Source organism: Aethalodelphis obliquidens, unplaced genomic scaffold (genome assembly GCF_003676395.1).
Source record: "Aethalodelphis obliquidens isolate GAN/ISIS:26980383/991018 unplaced genomic scaffold, ASM367639v1 scaffold15, whole genome shotgun sequence".
NCBI classification, from domain to species: domain Eukaryota; kingdom Metazoa; phylum Chordata; class Mammalia; order Artiodactyla; family Delphinidae; genus Aethalodelphis; species Aethalodelphis obliquidens.
Window position 1 is genome coordinate 5070937 of NW_020837959.1, and position 22386 is coordinate 5093322.

The following is a 22386-nucleotide window of genomic DNA, read 5'->3' on the forward strand; positions in this document are numbered from 1 at the left end:
TCTCTCTCTCTCCCTCCTTCTCTCTCTCTCCCTCCTTCTCTCTCTCTCTCCTTCTCTCTCTCCCCTTCTCTCTCTCTCTCTCTCTCTCTCTCCTTCCCTCTCTCTCTCTCCATATAAGGTAACGTGCACAGGATCCAGAGATTAGGAGGGGCTATCTTTTGGGGTACCTTTGTTCAGTCTACCACAAATGCTAAAGTGGATGTGGCAGCAGGGCTCCTAGGAAAGTGCTGGAATTCAGTTAAACCAGGGGTCTGCAAACTACAGCCTGCAGGCCAGTACCAGTTTTTGTAAACAAATTTTATGGGCACACAGCCATGCCAGCTTGTTTACATATAGTCTCTGGCTGCTTTCCTGCTACAAGGGCAGAATTGAGTAGTTGAGACAGTAACCATATGCTCCTCAAAGCTGAAAATACTTACTCTCCAGCCCTCGACAGAACAAGTGTGCCAATCCCTGGGTTAGACCAAGAACATGATGGAATGATCCTAGGGAGATGACGAGGTTTTCATTTACAAGTGATCAGTAGACCTGTGTGCATAAGGTCAGTGGGAGAAAAACACACAAAATGCCACCGGATTTTACACTTAGACCTTGATAGTTTGGGGTATAATATTTCAATAAAATTGTGAATGTAGAAAACAGGTATTAAGAAGGAAATGCTAAGAAAATGGATGTTTGTGAAATATTTTGCTCTTTGCTTAATAAAATATACTAGTTATCCTCTGTATTTATATATATACAAATATATATTTAGTAACTACTTATTAGTTGGTAAAATATATTTTCTTGAAAATATTTTCCAAGAAGTTTGTGTATCCTGTTAAAGGAAAAAATTAGAATCTGAGTGTAACAGCATAGCAGGGTAAAAATAAAAGTAGGCTTGTGATATTGTTTAATCAAGAAAGTCTTAAGACTGTAGACAAAGAGGGGAAGGAGAGAGACTAAAGGAGGGCAAGAAGGGGACGGGAAAGGTGGCGTGTGAGGCACCAGCCCAAGGACCACAGGGACTAAGACCTCGGGGAGAGGGACCCACGTAACGAGCACGAAGGAGCCTTGTTCTCTCTCGGGCACCAAGGAGGAAGGAGTGGACAGGGACATCTAGACCCCTTGAGGTAGAGGTCCCAGCAGAAAAGGGGCTTTGAAACTTTGTAACAAATGGAACGTGGCTAAGCCTAGAGTTTAGAAACACGGGGCTCTATACAGGCTCCTGATTAAACTGAGAGCCGGGAGGACTGAGTGAGAAGTTTTATGGGAAACCACAGGGCAGAATCGTCAGCTGACTGTGCGGAGCGAAGACTGGGCGCTGGCTGTGAGAATCTGTGTAACGGCTGCCGTAGGGGATGCATGGAGGGAGTTCACGGGAGGCTACGGAGGGTCTCAGCTCTACTGGGGAGCGTGGATTTGAGCCAGTCAGTAGGGAGCTGGTGGGGTGTGTGTGTGTGTGTGTGTGTGTGTGTGTGTGTGTCTGCGTGTGTTTGTAAGAGGGGGAGAATCAGAGAAAGATTTACAGAGAGAGGGAGACAGAGACTGAGCCTGGGAGGGAGGGAGAGAGATTCTCCAGCCGTGTCCGGCCTTCCTGGCTTTGTCGCTGCTGAAGCACGTGGAAGGCAGCCTCACTCAGGGCACAGCTCTCGACAGCGGGCTGGGCCACAGTGTCAGGGCAGGAGGGAGGCTTGAGACAGGACAGGGTTACAGTGACTGCTGCCAGGCGACTAAAGCAGAAAGGGGCAGGGGCCTGGGAACACAGGAAGGTGTCAGGGAGGCCACCTTTCTGTTGGTTCTTGTATCCTCGGTGACTAGAACAGTTCCTGGCACTCGACAGGTGCTCAAATATTTGAGCACTGGATTAGTGAAAAAGTGCATTTTTGAGAGCCCTCCATGTTCCAAGCACAACCATCACAGCAAACCCCCCCAGCGGCGTTACCGGGAGCACCCTACAGCCCACACTGACCACCCACGAGGACAGCACTACTCCAGGGGCCTGATGTGATCTGCCCGTAAGGGGCAGAGCTGGGATTCCGACCCAGGTGCCCGACGCTCCGTCGTTCCCACACTTGGGCTTCCTCTGATAAACCCTCTGACGCGGGCTACACACCGCAGCGGTGGGGGTGCGAGGAGTGCCATTTGCTGTGGTTTGGTCCTGTTAACTGAAGTGCTGAGTGTGCAGCTTCGGTGCACAGCAGTGTCATTAAGATACACCCTTCCATGTTTTACTGCTCACCTGTGTACAGTCTGCTTGCCCAGACTTCCTGGCAAGTACAGGCCTCAGGCGCTGAGGCCAGGCTGCCCGTGGTGACAGTCGCAAACAAAGGGAGGACAGAGGAAAGCATCCAGAGGGGAGAGTTGGGAACCATGGAAACTGTCCAAACGGAGAGTCACAAAGAAGCATCCAAAGGGGCCGGGAAGACACGGAGACGCGCGCAGAGGCAGATGAAGGGGACCTGGGACTGGCGAGGCCGGCACACGCGGGGCGCTGGGGTGAGCAAGACGCAGAGCCTCAAGGGCGCCAAAGACTCGGCCGCCCCCGCGGGGCTTCATTCCCACCATAGACTGAAAGAAGGATCCTAAAGGCGACCAAAGCAGTTTGGACGGGGCTAAATGTCGTTTCTCTCACCCCAGGTGGACCTAGTGATCTCTCTGTACTCTCATACAGTCTTCCTGTGCGATAACTGCCTTGTAACTCACTAGCCTCGGGCTCTGAACGGTCCTCTCGTGCACCCATCTTTTCTCCCCGCTGAGTTTGTCCTCACAGCTTGCCATCCACAGCTCGGAAAGAAAGATCCAGGCTTTCGTGACACGTTCCCTTTGTGATCAAGTGCAATTGATTTGGTGGCAGAGTTGGTGTACGTGACTCCGGGCTCATTTAGGGAAGGCTCATAGCATTTCCAGAGGTTGGGATTTCCACAAGTGTAATTGCCTCACGAGTAGGGCCTTTCCAATTCTGTCCTGACCTGAGCTGCACGAATATCTCCAATTATCCTGCTGAGGCTGAGCACCTGGGCCTTCTCCCTGCCTCTCATCTGTGCCTCTTATGACACATTTGCTTCGCGGCCCTCACCTATGTCCACTGCACATCTCGCCCACCTTCTGCTGGCCCCTGCTTTCAGGACTAGCCCACTTTGGGTCCAGAAGAACTCTGGAAACGATTCAGTAAAGCAGGAAGTTTTATACGTGCTGGTCCAGTCCCCCATGGCCACTGAAGATCGCAAGCCAGCTTCACTCCCCAGGAAAGCGTGAAGGAACAAACCAGCTAGTAGCACATCGTCGCCATCCACCTTCCGAGGGTCAGCAGTACACGGCAGGCGTCCACTTCAGAGTCCAGAGTGGAGGAGAGGGAGAAGCAGTACCCAAATCGCGAATCAATCAACCCAGAGGCTTTTCAAGTGACTAAAACCTCCTCGGAGCTGTTTTCTCCTCCGTGTCTCCCTGCCCTCCGGTGCTTTCAAGTGTACCCGGGCGCCTCTACAAACAAAAATAACAAGGGCACTCAGGTCCTTCAAACAAAGCAAGCTGTGATCCCTCCGTGGCTGCCACGTAGATGGGCGAATGGTGCTCCCTGGACTTGGGAAGCACCAATGGTGCTTGGGGATCTTAATAATACGATTATTAAGGATTAGACCAGTGCAGAAATGTGTTTTTCCTGTAGCACCTGTAGCTACAAAAATCCAGAGAGAGCAGAAAAAAAAAAAAAAATGGTTTTGCTTACGTCTGTCTTTGAAATTCATTCTCCTTCTGTAGTAGGGACCTGTCAATCAAACTCCTAAAGTAAGAAAAATGGCTGTTCTTACTAAAAATCAACTGAGGGCAATGTGGCGGGTCTCACTTAGGTAGAAACCAGTATATTACATGCTCCAGGAAAGGGGAAATACTTTGTTGGTGCTTTAGGACTTTGAGAAAATTCGTATCGTATAAATGAATCATCAATACAAATCTTGTCTGACACAGGTGCATCTTCTGCCTCTGGGCCAACCTGCCACTCAACACTGAAATCTTACTGAACCCTGGTTCCACTTAAGCTGTGCTCCTAGAAGTTCTTATTTCAGACGTAGCAGGAGAAAAGTCTTCCTTCCCATCCTTCTGTGTCCATGGGAAACATCCTCATGTTTCCTTCCTTAGTCCCCTGTCCCCAGTCATCCTTTCTTCCCCTTTCCATTTAAAAGGGAGTTATAGAGTTTTTACAAAACTTTACATTTTAGAGATCATGGAATATTAAAGTTGGAAGAGGTTTTAGGCATCATCAAGTTCAGCTCCCTCCTTTTATAGACAAGAAAATTGAGGATCAGATACGTTGAAACATATCCAAATTCTACACCTAGTTAGTGGCAAAACCAGAAATAAAACATAGGTCTTTCACCATCTATCACAGTGCTTTACCCACCACACTAAGGATTTCCAAAATTGCCTGATTGTCCAAATTACTACTGGCCCTTGTGAGAAGCTCAGACCCCACATCGTCTCTGGAGGTGCCAAGTCTGCAGTAACAACCTTCCCATGATTCTTAGGAGCAGGCATTGTCTGGGAAACCCTTCATGTCAACACTCTGCTTTGCTCTCTTCCCTCAAAGGGAATTCTCTTTCCCCATCTGCAGTGGATGCCTTGAATGGAAGAGTCAGGAGCAGAAGGGAGAAGAGCTTGGCTTGTTCTGACTTCCAGTAGCTTCTCAAGGGGAAAGAAGCAGGAAGCAGAGAGGAACCCCCAGCATGACCACTGCAGCCCCCCGTGGATTTTTTCCCTCGTTCAAATTCTCAAAACCTTATTGTCTCTTCGGGTAGCAATCATCTGTTGCCTGTTACTGGGTTAGTTTTTCTATTCATTTATATTTCTTGGTCACATTAATTGTGAGATTATTAAGAAGAGAAAGAACGTCTAGTTTACCTTTACTTATCTCTTAATATATACCATGATGCCTTATTAATTAATTGATTGAAGCCCATTTTGACTTCCAGTTTATAAGACAAACAACAGGACAGTATTTCCCTCATTGCCTGTCCTAATGACCCAAAAGCAACTAGCAGAATTGCCAAGAAACGAGGACACTTTCCATTTTAAAGAAAATAGTAGCACCTGGAAAATGAACAGTGTATGAGGAAAGGCTGTCAAATACAGTCAAGGTCAAATGGGGGCCTGGAAGGTATCATGAGAGGATGTCTGGGCCTGCAGACTTCAGAATCAGGAGAACACTGGTTTTTCAGAGTAGGGGTCACATCCACAGCCTGATTTAGAGGAATGGGAATGGGCTGGAGGTAGGAGTCTATCTGGATCTGTTTGGCCATACGGAGGAGCAAGGCAGGAAGCTGAGTGGGGAATCACACGCGTACGCCATGTCTCCAGGAAGCAGTGTGTAGCTGAGGCAAAGCAGAGGGAGGAGCCTCCACGTGGCGGCAGCCCTTTAGCTCCTGCTTCTGTTGAATGTAGAGATGGAAAGGCTAAAATAACTAGATCCCATGTACAGTCCTCTTTCACAGGGAGAATCCCTGCTCACTGGCAACTCACCTCATCCAAAGATGAGAAGGGAGAAGAGGAAGGAGGAGAGACAGTATAGAACTATACAGAACTACTATACGACTATAAGAAAAAAGAACGAAGCAAACAAACACTTATCGTAAAAACAATGACACAAGCAGATAAAGAAGTATGGCTAAAGTTCACACACAGGTTCAAAAACAAACAACCAAGAAAACCCTAGATCATGAAATTGCTTCTATAAAACAAAAGTTCTACATAGAAATGCAAAAGCTCAGGAAAGACCTGTCAAGAAAACAGGAAAAGTGGGAACTTGAGTTGGCAGAGATCAGGGAGTAAGTGGAAAATTACAAAATACTATCTCAGAAATGAAGGCCATATTGGAGGTAGTGAAATAGAAATCAGACGTTTTATAGAAACCTAATAAAGGCCATGGAAAGTATAATTTTAAAAGTAAGAAAAATGAAATGGAAGTGAACTAAGTACTGAAAAGGAGTAGCGAAGGAATGGTCGGTAATCGTGGATAATGGAAGACAGACAAAGGAAACCCAACATATGAATAATCAGTGCCCCAGCCCCCCAGAAGGAGGCTCCATACACTTTGCATGATTCAAAAAGGCTTAATGAAGCAGTACACCATGTCTTAGAAAGAAACAACAACAGAAACAAAAAGACAAAGAACTGTTAACTATAGGACACACCCTGGCAACATGACTGGATATTAAAAAGTCAATAAAGGGAGAAGGCTGAATGCCCACATAACCAATTTAAGAACTCAGAATGTGGGTGACACACTATTATTGTAAGGTCAATGAAAAACAATACCTGTCTTTTGGTCTGCACTGTTACAGAGATAGTAAACTTAGGTTGCTACAGAAGTTGCCACAGCCTGAACTAAGAAAGTCTCAAGTATCCTCAAGGTGTTACTTCCTAACTCCTTGCTCCATAGAAGAGAAAAGCTCTGTCCAGCCCAACCAAAATCTGGAACTGGAGGGCGGGCTGGAGCCAACTGCCAATCACTAATCATGTCATGTCCAAATATCTGGAACAGGGGCTTCGCCAGCATGTACATAGAAGTAAAACAGCATTCTCTAATCATAATGTAATAGAAATTATTTTAAAAATTAAAAAATCTATCCCCTTAAAATTTTTAAACTTTCTATCTTTAACAACTATTGATAACAGAAGATATGGAAAAGCATAGGCTCTTGGAAATAGCGACAATGAAGATATATAGCTAGCCCAAAAAAAAAAAAAAGATATATAGCTAAAATATCTTAATATTTAATATTTTTATAAAATAAATAGAAATTAAATTGAAGTATTTACTATTTTACATTATCTGATATATAAATGTATAAATATATAATTTAATATTATATAGCTAAAACATTTTAATACCTAAAGGCAGAGAAAAGGTAGTGCATTAAGTATTTCTAAGAACCACAAGTAAAGAATAAAAATAAATGAGATAAGGATCTAACTCACAGAGCTAGAAAAGGAAGGGGAAAAAAGTCCAAAATGATTTATCAGTCTGGAAAAAGCTGAAGCTGAAATGAGCAGAAACAAAGCCAACAATGACTTCTCACCATGTTTCCTTTGTCCTATTTAGATGTTGCTCCCTGTGCATATACAATCTTTTTTAATGTACTTTTTACAAAGCAAGGGATTTCCTTCAGATCTAAAAGGTTATGATTGTGTCTCAAAAATTAAACCACATGTCAGGAAGAAAAGAACGCTAGAGGAACGAGAGGCAGTTCCTACGTCATTTCCTTCTCTCTCTGCCCTTCCAAATGCCGCCAGTCCTTCTAAAAAGATACAGCAGTGCTCCTAGAGAGAGCAGCCCCCAAGTCCCATCTGAAGCCATGAAATGTGGCCTGGAAAACCACAGCCTGAGCTCCCTCTCCAAACCCCCCATGGACGTGTCCACACTCACAGGATGTCTCTGACCTGATGAAGAGGGTTATGGGCAACATCTTAGCTTAATTAAAACTCACAGGACAAAGTTTCATGGAAAGGCAGAAAGAACATAGGAAACCTGGTCCTGAAAGAGCAGGAGGCAAGTCTGGAATGAAATCCATGGTCCTCATGAGCTGTGTGATCCCAGACAACACAACTAGGCTTGGTTCTCCTCACCTGAAAACCGGGAGAGCAATATCCACGTTACACGATGTCAGGGGAGAGTCATGAGTGCTAGTCTCCTGCAGGATGAGCACTTGGGTGGGGTCTCCCTTCTTTATCACTCCCTGAGTTCTCTCCCTTCACTTCTTAGCACTCACTCCCTATCTACTGACACCGTCAGACCAGCAGAAGAGGGGACACTCCCTACCTACTGACACCGTCAGATCACCAGAAGAGGGGAGACCAGCTTTCGCCAAATCCCTGGGACTGGCTCATACCCGAAAAAATGCAGTTAAAAAAGCTGAGATCAACATTATGAGGAAAATTCTTCCATACTGTACTCCAGTTCCATTTATTATAAATAGGTGGTTGTATTAGGGAAAAAACAAAAGAGCAAAGAAGAAAAAATATACATATTTTAAATAAATGTGTTACCTTCAGGCACCTTGGAATAGGGGATAGACTCAAGGGAAGATGGGTCAAAACAGCATAATCTCCAGGGCGGCAACAACCTTGAGCGTCGGCGTTTCCACATCTCTGCATTCAGCCCTCTTGTCGTCTCATGCTACCCACGGCCTGAGGCAATTCACACAGGTCCTGTTTCTATCATCTATGTGCTGATGACTTTTAAAACTTCATCTCCAGGGCTTTCCTGCTGGCGCACTGGTTAAGAGTCCGCCTGCCGATGCAGGGGACACGGGTTCCAGCCCTGGTCCGGGAAGATCCCACATGCCGCGGAGCAACTAAGCCCGTGCGCCACAACTACTGAGCCTGTGCTCGAGAGCCTACAGTCCACAGCTACTGAGCCCGTGTGCCACAACTACTGAATTCCACACGCCTAGAGCCCGTGCTCTGCAACAAGAGAAGCCACCGCAATGAGAAGCCCGCGCACTGCAACGAAGAGTAGCCCCCGCTCATTGCTACTAAAGAAAGCCCGCACACAGCGACTAAGACCCAATGCAGCCAAACATAAATAAATAAAATAAATAAAAATAAAGTTCCCTCTAGAAAATAAATTAATTAAAAAAATAAAATGTGTCCCAGAACTACAAAACCCAACTCACAGACTGCCCGCTGTAAGACTTTCCCTCAAACTACCTCTGTCCCCTCACTCACACAGACACTGTCAGCCAGAACCTGCTATAAAAGGGTTCACCACAGTGTTACAACTCTTACAATGGTGTCGTTTCCCCTCATGATCAATTTAAAAGGAGGAATTTGTGTTCCCCGGTACCCAGTGCCATGATTCACACGTAACTGGAATCTAATGAAACTTTGTGGAATTAAGCAAGGTTCTTCTTTGCCTTCTCACACGGTTCTGGCACCTACCCCATATACTCCCAGCTCCTCTGCAAGATGTCATGATATCTGTCACTTTGCTACCATGGTTTAGCGTCTTAGAGGACACGCATATAGGACATTACAACATGGATATCAAGATTAATATGTACAAAATGGAATTCACCAACTTTCAACCCATCCAGCTTCTTTCCCCATTTTTCCTCCTTCTGTCAGTAGCACACTTGATCGGGAGACTTAGTATCTTGGGATCAGATTCAGCCTTCTGTTTGATCCCTTCCTTAACATTGATTATTCTACAATATTTCCTACATTCTTTCATTTTCCATTTCCAGTGCCACCCCTATTTGCTTCTTTATTTCAATAGTTTTCAAAGTAATCTCTTTGCTTAAAGTCGTATTATGTGATTGATTCAGACAAAATTTACTGAAAGTTTCGAAAGTCATTCCTGAATTCTGAACGTAAATATTTCTGCATTGATGTGACATTAAAAATCTCAGGTATTTTATCATTTGCCCTCAAATTTATAAATTCAACTTTGTCCAATGTAAGTCCCCGTATTAAAGCTTTCCTTTTTTTGAGTTAGTCTCATTCTTTCCAAGAAAAGTCATGCTGCCACCTGTGCTCATGCTGCTTCACACCAAAACAGCCCACTGCTTCTTTCATTGTTCACCCAAATCCTACTTATTCTTCAGGGACAAACTCAAATTCTGCATTCCCCGTATAGACAGTTGAACTTGAGAAGGAAAGGGATAAGATCTGGGACACTGGCCCATCGTGGGTCAAACACGGTGCCCTGGAACTCCATGTTGGAGTTAGGCAAACTAACCGGTGGCCTCGTGCACCCCCAGGGGTACCGTTAACCTCAGGCCTACAGGCTCGGCCACCTGCCTCCCTGGCGGCCACACAGTCAGCCTCAGCAGAGGGGACCCAGGGATCAAGCTTTCTTCCTTCCAACCAGGCAGCAGGTCCCTTAGACAGACCTGGAAGACACAGGGAGGTTATTCTCACCTGTGTGGCCCAGACAGCACACTGATGCAGTCCTTTCCTGAGGCCATAGACCAGAGGTAATGGTCTCTTGAGACCAAAGGAAAAAGAAGTGGGTTCACCACCTCCCACCCCATACCCTGCAAGCGAACTAAACCTTCTGCACTCACTGTTTCCTCTCCCCCGGGGAATTGCCCCCAACAGGCACAACCACGTGCACTCAGAAGCCAGTGCAAGAGGCAGGTACTGGAGAATCACAACCACTGCTCCTCCCTCGGCACTGCCTGCACACCGGGCGCCAAGCTGCAGGTTTACCTGTGTGTCCGCTTGACTTCTCAGGGCAGCTCAGCCTCAGCTATCAGGACCTTCCTTTTACAGATAAGAGGCTGAAGCTTAGGAAAACTACAGAAGACCAAGTCAGTGTGTGAGCCCGGGCTGGAACCCGAGTCAGATGGCCCCCAAGAAGTCGGGCTGTTCATCATTAAAATAAATTTACTTCAGGAAGCTTTTCTATCTATGTGTGAAAGGATGACAAGGGCCGTGGACAGTATCATTCTGCCCTACACACCACAGTGCTCCAGAAATAAGCCGACAGTAGCCACATAAAAAATATCCAAATGGAAAAAGATTTAGTCAGTTACACCGTTCACATGAGCTCTAGGGACGGTGCTCGTGTGATCAGAGTGGAACCCCCATGCGTAAATGAATAAAGTAAAAACCAAAGAAGTAGAAACGACTTCACAATTAACTCTTATTTAACAATATCACCGATTTGCATAGAGTTTATATTACCTTGGCTGTGGTCAAGAAGATGGCCCAGAAGAATAAATGGTATTTTCAACAAATTTGTATAGTCTTAGGAAATTGCTACGGCACAGGTTGGGTTCAGCAGAAAACAGACTGTGAAATGGATGCCCAGGTAGCTTTCTGGGAGGACCTGTTCTGGGGTGAGAAGCTGTGACGTGAGCCAGAGGGAGGTGTCAGTGGCAGGGAGGGCGGTGGGGTGGGGGGAGCTGACTGTGACAGAGTCAGAGTCGCAGTGGAAACCTCAGCCTACCCCATGGAGCGCTGTCACCCGCTGAGGCAAAGAAACTGACCTTTATATACCCCACCATGCGCCAGGCCCTGGCTAAGCTCTGCCTACAGTAGGGCCATAGCTTCGGTCAAGGCAGCTCCCTTATGTTGGGGGAATACCTGGGTATAGCTGCCTAGAGCTGCCATAACTAATTATCATAAACTTGGTGTATCCCACCCCTCCCCCCCCCCCAAAAATATGTCTGTGTCCTAAGCTCTGAAAACTGCAACCTTATTTGGAAAAAGGGTCCTTGCAGATATAATTAGGTTAAGGATCCAGAGGTGAGATCACTCCGGATCATCTGGGTGTGCCCTAAGTCCAATACCGAGTGTCCTTATGAGAGACACACAGGAGAGACACTGAAAGAGGAGGAGATGGCCACGTGCAGACAGACAGAGATTGGAGTGATGCAGCCACAAACCAGAAGCTAGACGATGCAAAGAAGGATCCTCCCCTGAGCCTTCAGGGGGAGCACAGCCCTGCTGACACCTTGATCTCAGACCCCTGCCCTCCAGGACCGTGAGAGAAAACATTTCTGTTGTTTATTTTCCTGTTGTAAATGTCTGTTGCCATAACAAATGATGATGCACTGGAAAGCACTGAGCTGTGAGCTCCCAGCAGGCTGCCCTGCCAGCAGCTGGGGAACCAGCGCTTGGTTTTGACAGGAGGGATCTGAGAGGTGGCCTTCCCTGCTCACCACACCACACCTGCAAGCTTTCTCCAGCAGGGCCCATTGTTTACCGCGCCGGCTCTGTCCTTTGTTAAATCCCCATCAACATCATTCCTGCAACACGTTTTTATCGAGCAGCTGCTATTGTCTGGGACCGTGTTAGGCTTTGGGCATCCCAGTGATGACTGAAGAAGTCATTGCCCTCAAGTCGCTGGGAGGATGACAGACAAAGAAGAAGTGTTGAAAAGGCTCTAAGTGGTGTTCCAGAGCCACAGACAAAAAAGCACCATCTTATCAAAGGAAGGAATGCAGCCTGAGGGCCAGTGAGTGGAAGAAGTGACCTTTGACTGAGTGCCCCGAAAAGAGCTGGCTGGGCAAAGAGTGAAAAGTGTGGGGAGACAAGACGGTGGGTCCAGGCAGCAAGACTGGACGTGAACATCAAAGCTCGGGAGAGAAAGGGAGGGGCAGAGAACTGTCCCTGGGCTCCTGGGCCAGCTTCTCCAAGGCGGTCCCGACCACCCCTTAGGTGCGCTTGTGAAACCAACATCCAGGACCTACACGGGGTTGCCCTGTCTCAGGGCATCTGTGTCCCTCACAAACCTGTCCTGTGACTCTCATATACCCAACGCTGACAACCACTGCTCTAATATTCTGTTAGAATAAGACAACCGTGCAGACTTCTCACTTTTTAAAATAAGGAAGAAATATCAAAGTCTTCCTATTGATGATGTAACTGCTCTATAAAGAGGTGAGCAATTTATCACAAAAACAAGTCTAATTTTTCAATCTTCTTCATGGACATGCTATATACATACAGGCAGATACACTGTACATACACACAGATGGATGTTATACATTTGAAATCTTTTCACATTAGCTTAATCCTGAGTCTGTGTAAGTGTCATCGTACGGGAGTCTAAACTGTACAAGTACAAGCACTCCAAGCCCAGCGCCATCTGTGTGACAGGAGCTGGCAGTAAAGACGGTCAGTTAGCACTGAAGACCTAAAAGGATTCGCAGTAGTAAAAGTCACCTCTGGATGGACCACGGTCCTGAAAGCTGTCATCACTCAGAGTCCCTCTCCCTCCTGCTTCGGGAGGTAATTGCAGCATGTGTTTCCTGAAGTCCTTGAAACGAGCACACGCCCAGCTTCTATTCCTTGACTAGCAGGCGGCTCGGAGGGGAGAGAGAAGGGGCTTTGAGCAGAGCCAGCCTGAGGCCCGCGGGTCAGGTGTGAGGGTGCAAACAGCTGCTCCTTCAAGGGACTCCTCAGGCCTCTTCTCCTCCTCACATTTGGCCACAGGCTTCCAGGCAGGCCCTACTGTGTGATTTCCAGGCGGTGGGGACTTGGCCTTAAAAACAAACAGACTAGCTTAACTCTTAAGTGTCAATCACAGCTGCTGGGGGAGTGTTAACATGTTAATTAGTTTGCGTAGTTTTTTGTTTTTGTTTTTCACTCTGTGATCCCTCTGGTTTACTTAGTTTAATTTACTACATTCAGGTGAACAAATTCAACATGCTTTTATCACCGGGCTTTTTCCGTCGTTTCTATTTCATAGCAGCCCTGCAACAATCTCAGATCTTGGGTGTAGGCTCACAGTTTCCTGGCGCTACGCACAAGCACGCATTGATACCCATGAGAACTCGTGGCGTGTGGTCACAGACTTCACGTAAGGAATACTCATCAGAGCCTAACCAAGCCGGCACTTGGCTTTCTTCACAGGCTCTGTAAGCAACCAGCTCACTCATGAGCTTGGCTTGGAAGAAAAAGAATCATGGGGAAGCAACCAGGAATAATAAGTGACCGCTCATTTCCTCTTTCTCAAAAAAAAAAACAAAAGTGATGGAAAGTCTACGAAAAGAGAATGATTCCTTCAGGATCACTTCTGGGTTTGTGTCTCTCAGTGGATGCAAAGAACAAAAGGAAGAACTTCTAAGGATGAGGCTCCAAAGAATGCCAGGATTTTCAGCTCAACGTGGACCCTATTTCTCATTTCATTCATTACATGCATGAACTGTGAGAAACTTTCCTTTCCTTGAAAGTATTAGGACAAAAGTTCATCAAGCCGTGGTTCTCCCTGGGCGCCAGGGCGAAAGCCCACCTGCAGAGCACAGGTGCAGGCAGCGAGGCAACCTCAGCACCTTCACGGGAAGACACCTCCTTTCCCTAACCAACTGGACGTCTCGGTCCTGGTATAAAATGTCCACCTTTTGTTTACAAAATATTATCTATATAAAGACCAAAAAGAGGAAAATAACAGGAAAGTAGGCATTCTTAGCCCTGACAGATAAGTGTAAAATGGGCTATTACAGACTGGAAGGAAGCTACATTTGGGGTGTCTGAGGAAATCTGCACAAGGACGACCTATTTTAGTATTGAAGAATTAAAGCTGTGTACCTAAAATGGGTGAAAATAATATCCAGGGTCTGAAGAATCCACGTGATCCAAAGAAAAACCTCCAGGAGAGATCTTTAGAATTTTTTTTTTTACTACAGTGCAAAGTCCAAACCACATTTAGCAGTTTGATGTTAGCTAATAGAAGAGCAGAGTGAGAGGGTTTCAGTAGGGAAATCTAGAAAGAAGAGCTCCAGGTAGAAATGTGGGAAGAGAGCATGAAGGAGTTTACTCCAAGGAAGGTGATAAATGCATCACCCTCACACACAGCTGCGCTGGGAGAAGCCCAGAGTGGTTAGCAGTAAGGCAACTTTCCACTTAAATTCCTGCTACTAAAGAATTCTAACCAAACTAAATGCCAACAACAGGGGATTGATTAAATAAATAAATTATAATGTGAGTTGTGAAAGAATAATGAAATCAGAAAGTATTCTGATTGTTATACGTAAAAACAAATTACAAAACAGATCCCATTTTCGAAAAATACTGGCATTGCTGGATCAGTACAGAGCGACTTAAAGATAATATATGAGCACAGAAAAGGAGCTGAAATGAAGAAAAACAAAACAGTAGCAGCGGTTATCAATGGCAGGGGAGACTATGAATTACTGTTATTTCCTTCTTTGCATTTTTCACTGTTTTTTGCTTTTCAAATTTCCTAAATTGAATATATATCAAATTTTATTTTTTAAATTTCTAGTATTTTGTTCTCCCAAAACATGAAGCTTCCATTGCTATTCCTTTTAGAAGGGATTTCTCTTCCTAAAGTAAAACTTTTCACTTTCTAGTTTTCCAACGAACATTAAATTAATGTACATAATTACTGTTATGTATTTTGTTTTGTTTTGTTTTTAATTTATTTATTTTTGGCTGCGTTGGGTCTTGTTGCTGCACATGGGCTTTCTCTAGGTGCGGCGAGCGGGGGCTACTCTTCGTTGCAGTGCGCGGGCTTCTCATCGCGGTGGCTTCTCTTGTTGCAGAGCACAGGCTCTAGGCATGTGGGCTTCAGTAGTTGTGGCACGTGGGCTCAGTAGTTGTGGCACATGGGCTTAGTTGCTCCGCGGCATGTGGGATCTTCCTGGACCAGGGCTCGAACCCGTGTGCCCTGCATTGGCAGGCGGATTCTTAACCACTGTGCCACCAGGGAAGCCCCACTGTTATGTATTAATAAGCAGATGCTTTATTGATAAGAAATTGTCAAATTCTATTATTTTCCACATTAAGGATTATTTTAATAGTTTTGTGACTTGATCTGAATAAAATTTATCAAGTGAGTACTGGTTTCCTTGCAGTTCAACAGAGAATTAGAATGAATCAAATGTTTTAAGACTTTCTTCTCATACAATATTAACACAGTTTCATTTATATGTTGAAGTGAACCCCCCAACATGTGTACGCACGCACACACTTCCAAAATTCCAAAACTTCCAGTCATTTCTAAACACTTATATTCAAAGTCATGAGTTTTAAAACCATCCTAAAAGCAACATTCATGGGAAATAAATACAGTGTGAATTTCCTACTGTATTAACAATTATTCATTCTGAAACACTAAAGTGTTTTTTCAAGTCTGACTTAATCATACATGGCACCTTGTTTCCCTACCCTGACAAATACTATGTGTAAAAGTATAAAACTAAGTGTCGTGTACATGAAGGACAGAACCGTTAAGTCACCCACCAATGACGAGATTTTCAAAACGTGCTCCATTTAAACAATTGTACAACGAGTCAAAACATCAAGACGGGCTGAACGAGGACTAACGGCCTCTTGCCTGCACTCACAGGCAGTTTTACTTTCCTCAAATATTTGCTTGTTTCTATTTGCCAAGATATTGTTCTGGGGGAAAAAATAAAGTCCTTTGTGAAAGGCAGCTGCAGAGAGTAAGATGCAATCTTTTATTTGGCCTATCTATTAATGTCCTAGTACTCTGCGTTCTTTATCAATTTTGCTTTAATTATATATGCGATGCTGATCTCAAACGAGAAAGTTCTACCTCAACCCAGAAACTCTTTTATTTCCAATATCCCAATTACTTTGCTGGTTTCTACTTAGTGCTTCTTCCCCCTATGACTCCACCTTGATTTCCTCTTATTTTTCATCCTGAACACACACACACACATGACTGTTGATATCCCTTCTAGAAACGGACTCCTAGTTATAGTTCTCTTCAGTTAATAGCTTGGAGTAGGCAGGCAGGAGCCCATAAAAATACAATCTTTAATCTTAAGGACTTCCTGTCCAACTAGGCGTCAGAGCAGACCAACCGGCACCAAGCAAATGGCGTGACCCGCGGTGCTCCCAGGGTGGATAAACAAGCCTGATTAGGAGGTATAGTGAGCGATATTCTCCATGTTTCTGCGTCTGTAACAGTCATGTTGCCCATGCTGAAAGTCATCTTGCCCATGCTGAAATTTCAGTTTGTTTCCCCCGGAATAAAATGAAGCTTGTTCAGAGGGTGAATGCAGGAGAGTGTTTGATTTCCTTCCCTGGGTTTGGGAAGCATAATAACTCTGCCATGAGCCTTCCCACTGGTACCTAGAAACCACCATAATGCAGGAGGGGACTGTTTTATTCAGACCCAGCTGTGAGTTTTTCTTGTAGCTCCAGTGTCCTGAAGCATTTGTCTCACAGCTACCCTCCTTCTCTTTTTTAAAACTCTTACAATTGAAATAGTTCCACCTCAGCCCGTAGGCTTATGAATCGTGTACATTAGCATCTATTTTGAAACCATGCCCATCTAGGACTTCTTCCTTCTCTGTAGTGTCTCACTCTGGATTCCCTCCTTTGCCTGTGAGAAACACATAGTCCCCTGAAGACAATGAGCTGTAAGTTGAGAAAAGAATCAGTACTGGTTTCTCATAAATCTAATTTCCAATTTCCCACCCATCTGGGTTCCATGTACAAAGCCTAACACACACTCCCCTGTGGAAAATGTTTGTTCATGTTCACAGACCTACCTCCATTTATTCAGCTGTTCTTCCTTCTTGGTGGAAAGAAATAAGAAAATTCAGCAGGGGAATTTCTATTAGAAATGGATAGAGTTATTATAATTTCTATTTTTTTCTGCTGGCTGGGTATGGGAGGGGAGAGATACTTATCCATAACAAATGCATATGAATATTTTCCCATGCTAACTTGCAGTTACCTGGATTAAGTCCACAATTTTATCATTCTGTAGAAAAATATAGTAAAAGCATCTAAAAGAAAGTATGATAATATGAAAGAATCTTCCATGAGGGATAACCTGATAATATTTTCCTAATTTTGATACAACATGGAAATATAAAATAGGATTTTGTAGATACTAATAAAAATAGCATACAAATATTGGAATGACCTATAACCTATAACCGAAATAGTACAACCTATAACTGAAAATAGCCCCATAAGAGTTTTCTATCACTGAAAGGTCAGATTCACTATGAATCTTTCATTTTAGACTTCTTAGACTCAAAATCACGTTACTGAGACATTTTATTTATCATAAGTAGTATATGTTATTTCTATTTGGTTAAAATCCCTTTCTTACTTTTGTGCCAAAAAGTTAAAACATGTGATACTGAAATCTAAGAAATGTAAGGACTATCTTCTCTTAAAAATGCTATTCCTTTAATATACATGTCATCCCAACCTTTCAAATCCTATAGTACGATTAATATGGGGAAATGTCATCATGGGGAGATGTCATCATTTAGATCCAAGGGCATAAGTATGCTTTCCTCTATATCTCTGCTGAGACAGCTCAAGGATGGGGCTTATGGTATCATATAGCTTTTAATAATTCACACAGATTCTAGATCTGGTCATAAAAATTTTGATAATGACTTTGATGACAATATAAACCTGTGGTTGGAGAATAAAAGATACAAAGTGGCCGATCGGTTAACATTTATCTTTAAAATAAATAAAATCTTGTTAATGTGAATACATCCTGGAACAAGAAAAATTTTCCTTGAATGTAAATTGGTGCAGCCACTATGGAAAACAGTATGGAGGTTCCTTAAAAAACTAAAACTACAGTTACCAGATGATCTAGCAATCCCACTCCTGGGCATGTATCCAGAAAAGATGAAAACTCTAATTCAAAAAGATACATGCACCCCAATGTTCATATCAGCACTATTCACAATAGCCAGGACATGGTAGCAACCTAAATGTCCATTCACAGATGAATGGCTAAAGAAGATGTGGTATATACATACAATGGAATATTACTCAGCCATAAAAAAGAAGGAAATAATGCCATTTGCAGCAACACGGATGGACCTAAAGATTATCATACTAAGCGAAGTAAGTCAGACATAGAAAGATAAATATCATATGATATCACTTGTATATGGAATCTGAAATATGATACAAATGAACTTATTTACAAAACAGAAACAGACTCACAGACATAGAAAACCAACTTATGGCTACCAAAGGGGAAATGGGGTGGGAGAGGGATAAATTAGGAGTTTGGGATTAACAGATACACACTACTATATATAAAATAGGTAAACAACAAGGACCTATTGTATAGCACAGGTAACTATATTCAATATGTTATAATAAACTATAATGGAAAAGAATCTGAAAACAAATATATATATGTATATATATACATTTAAACATATAAATACAACTGAATCCCTTTGCTGTACACCTGAAACTAACACAATATTGTAAATCAACCACTGTTGAATAAAAAAAAAAAATCCCCCTTGAAAATTAGCTTTGTTCTCTATATTATTGATAATAATACAGGAAGTTTAACATTTAAAAAAATTTTTTTAAAAATAGTGAGAGTAGAGAAAACTCAGGACAGAAACTGGGGCCCTGGGTCCCCATCCAGACTAGGTCAGCGTGACCCCCAACAAACCACCTCTCCACCTCTTTTCTTTGGGCCTCAGTGTCCCCTTCTGGGAATCTCTTCTAGGGAGTACAAGGCCCACGCCGGACCCCGAGGGCGACATTCGTGCAGCCCGCCCAGCTCATTCCAACCGGTTTTCACACGCGCAGGTAATCCCCAGAGCCCAGGGTGCAGGTGCCGCTGGGTGAGAAAACTGATGCTGGGAAGCAGAGCTTCAGGCAGGACCCGAGCTGCTCACCACTGCACTGCACGGCCTTCCACTTGAAAGAGAGCGAGGAAAGGCATCACCGCCAAGGAACGTGAGGTAGCCTGTTTACAAACAGGGAGCCTCACTGGGCTCCCCCATCATGCTGGGCGGCTGCTGCGAGCAGGCAGAGAGGCTTGGGGGCAATGGAAGGGTTGGGCGACCAGACCTCACCATCTTATCCTTAACTTTCAGAAGCTGGATTTAAAAATAGAAATGTATAGAATGCCCGGAGGTGGTGATACTCACAACAGCAGATTCACGCTTGCACGACTGACAGGGGAACTGTTCCATAGACCCGAGAGCTGCTCTAGCCGTCCATGAAGGAGACGTTCAAATTTTCTGTTTCTACGGTGGTTTCCACAATCTTCTAAGAGATTTAAACAAAGTAGATTTTAAAAAATGGTAACTTAATGTGTCTCATCTTTTATGAGAATTAGTGAGCAAAGGTAATAATTGCAGGTATAATAAGTACGGCAGGATAGATTCTCCACTGCAAAGTCCCGAGGAAAATCTCGAGGACACAGTCATTCACTTTAAGAAAGGCCTACCCGCGGTCTACTATTTTTTTCGTGAACTGTACAATCCGTGTCTAGAACGCAAGCTTCCTGTTTTCACCAATTCATGTTTCTTGTCAAAGGATTGGAAGTAGTGGTGCAGACACTCAGTTTTGTTCAAATATCCTTCTTTATAAAAGCTTTAATCTTAAGCTTGGATTCTTTCAATTGTTTGAGCTGCTTATTGATGATTAGAATAATTGCTTGAAGACTGGAGAATTGAGATACTGATAGAATTGCATGATTTTAAATGTTTAGTCGTATCTCTTTCTAAAACAGGCACACGGCTCCTGAGATTGAGAGGGAATACCTGCCTCTCCTTCTGTATCACGCTGTGACTCTCTAAGCCAGCAAACTGACCTGCACTGAGTGACAAAGGGTCTGGTGACTTTCTCAAAAGAGAGTGGACTCCATATGCTGTTCCTGCCCAGTGATTCTAACCTGGCATCGTCCTGTCATGATGATAAATTGTGCGCACAATTCATAGTTGGAGCAGATGGAAGAGTGTAGGCTATTAAAATCTAAATCTGTTCCCCACGCCAAAGGATAATTGTTTACTTCCCCATGAAACATGCATTTCTCATATAGGATATTCTGGATATTCTAGTTTTAGTAACTGAAGCAACTATGCAATTAGGGCCACCTAGACTATAATAAAATTAAGGTTGGTTCCAAATGAAGTTAAATAGACGGCGCTCACTCATTTATTCACCAAGTGCATTGAGTGCCTGCTAGTTTCCAGGAATAGAAGGATTTACCAGAAAATATGCTGTGAAAATAAATGATATTTTCCTTTCCATTAAATACTTAAACTGTGGGCAAACTATGGTGTGTTACCACAGCCCAGACATATAGAGAGACTGTTTTAAGATATGCTATATGATGGCAAGAAGGAGATGGGACACATTTTGCTTTTTAAAACACTCGTAAATTCATTAATCTTCAAGGGTATTCAGAAATCCAGATTTCAAAAGGTAAGCCCATAGATGGAGAAAAATAAAGTAAAAGCTAAAAATGAACTCCGTTTATTGGCCTTAGAGTTTTATTCCAGCCACAGTAAAACAAAATCAAGAGATTTTAGATCCAAATTTATTTATTTATTCATCCACTCTTAATTCAGCAACTATTTATTGAGCTCTAGTATGTGACGGTATTGTGGAAACTCCTGGAAAACTGTCATTAATATATTATTGACCCCAAAAGTCACCTTGGTTCCAGAATTCACCTCAGGGCATTAGATGTACCTTTGGTGAAGCTGAATGGCATTGTTCAGCTCTGTTAACTAGACGGCCTCCAAAATAACCATTCATTAAAAACGCAAATTCTATGTATTATCCCACTGTGTGCTGGACACTTTTCATCCCTTGTCACTTACTTTCATAACAACTCAGAAGTCGCAGGTGTCATTGCTCTACTTTACTATTAAGAAACCTCTCTCAGGCAGCAGATGCTGCCCAATGTCTCACAGGTAAAGGGGCAGAGCTGGGACTGGAATTAAGGTCTGACCTGTCTCCAAGCCCCCTCATTTCACTGCCCTGCATTATCTTCCAAGGAAAGGAACATAGCTCGCAATCTCCACAAGATCTCTGAGTTCCCACTGAAGAAAGTGTGCTGTTTCATTTTAATTGTGGGTGTCAATTTTTTCTTCAATGAGTTACAGTTCAAGCATTTTGTTTTCAGAAGATGTAATTGTAAATTCCTGTGGGCCAGCATTTGCCACAATTTACGAGAGACACCTGATGTTTGAAGGGACAACAAAGGGGCATTTGACTTACACATTCCTCTAGATTTCTAAGCCATACTCCTGAATAATGATATCATCAAACCCCCAAACAACTAGATTGTGTTATCTTCACTTTCTTAGAGGAAATTCATTACACAATGGATTAAAATTCATTGAAATTTAATGTAATGTCCTGGGATTTGAAGGGATGGTATAAAGGGTTTTCATTAGAACAGTTCACTCATGCAACAAATCTTTGCTGAATGCTTCATTATGCCAACCCTGTGCCTGAAAAACAACGTTGAACAAAAGTAGATATGGCCTCTGCTCTCATGGAACTTACCTTCATTTAGTGCAAGATACAGATAATAATCACACACAAACTGCAACTCAGCTAAGTACTTTAAAGGAGAGAAACATGATGCTCTAAGGGTGGATCATGATGGGATTTGAGTTAGGCAGGAAATTCTCCTGCAAAATGATCAGAATGATCCTGCAGAATGTAAACTATCTATTTTTGTTAGAATCCATATATGCGTAAAATTAAGTCAGTTAACGATATGTTTCACTACTTGATTGCGTGGTTTTATTAGCCTTTTATCTGACAAAGATCAAATCTAATCTAATCTAATACAATCTAATCCTTTTTTTAAAAACTTACTTTCTAGAAACTCAAAGCTAAATTTGCTGTTTGACGTTGATTCAATTCTCTCGTTATTATTTTAACTTTGTTCTCTTTGTATTTGATTGCTCTGTTCTAGATGTGCTTTAACATTTAATATGTCTGAAACTTTTTTTGGTAAATTGATAAGTAAAAATAAAAGATTAAAAAATGGCATATTTTAAATTTTCTCCTAATTTGTGGCTGGATTTTTAATATTTTTTTACTGCAACCTTGGTTGAACCTCAACTAGGAGCTGAAAATTCCTTTGGATGGTTGAGAAGATTTCAAAGGAGCATTAATGGATGAGTTTGTAACAAACCCCAGGGCAGTAAA

The 22386-nt window shown here is 43.3% G+C and overlaps 1 long non-coding RNA gene across 1 annotated transcript in view; it reads right to left on the bottom strand.

Moving 5' to 3' along the window:
• LOC113625367 (uncharacterized) overlaps nt 1-22386 on the bottom strand; it is a 362063-nt gene that overhangs the window by 200356 nt on the left and 139321 nt on the right. The window contains exon 4 of the long non-coding RNA XR_003434638.1: nt 19359-19479. This is a non-coding gene — a long non-coding RNA (uncharacterized LOC113625367). The remainder of the gene's footprint in view (nt 1-19358; nt 19480-22386) is intronic.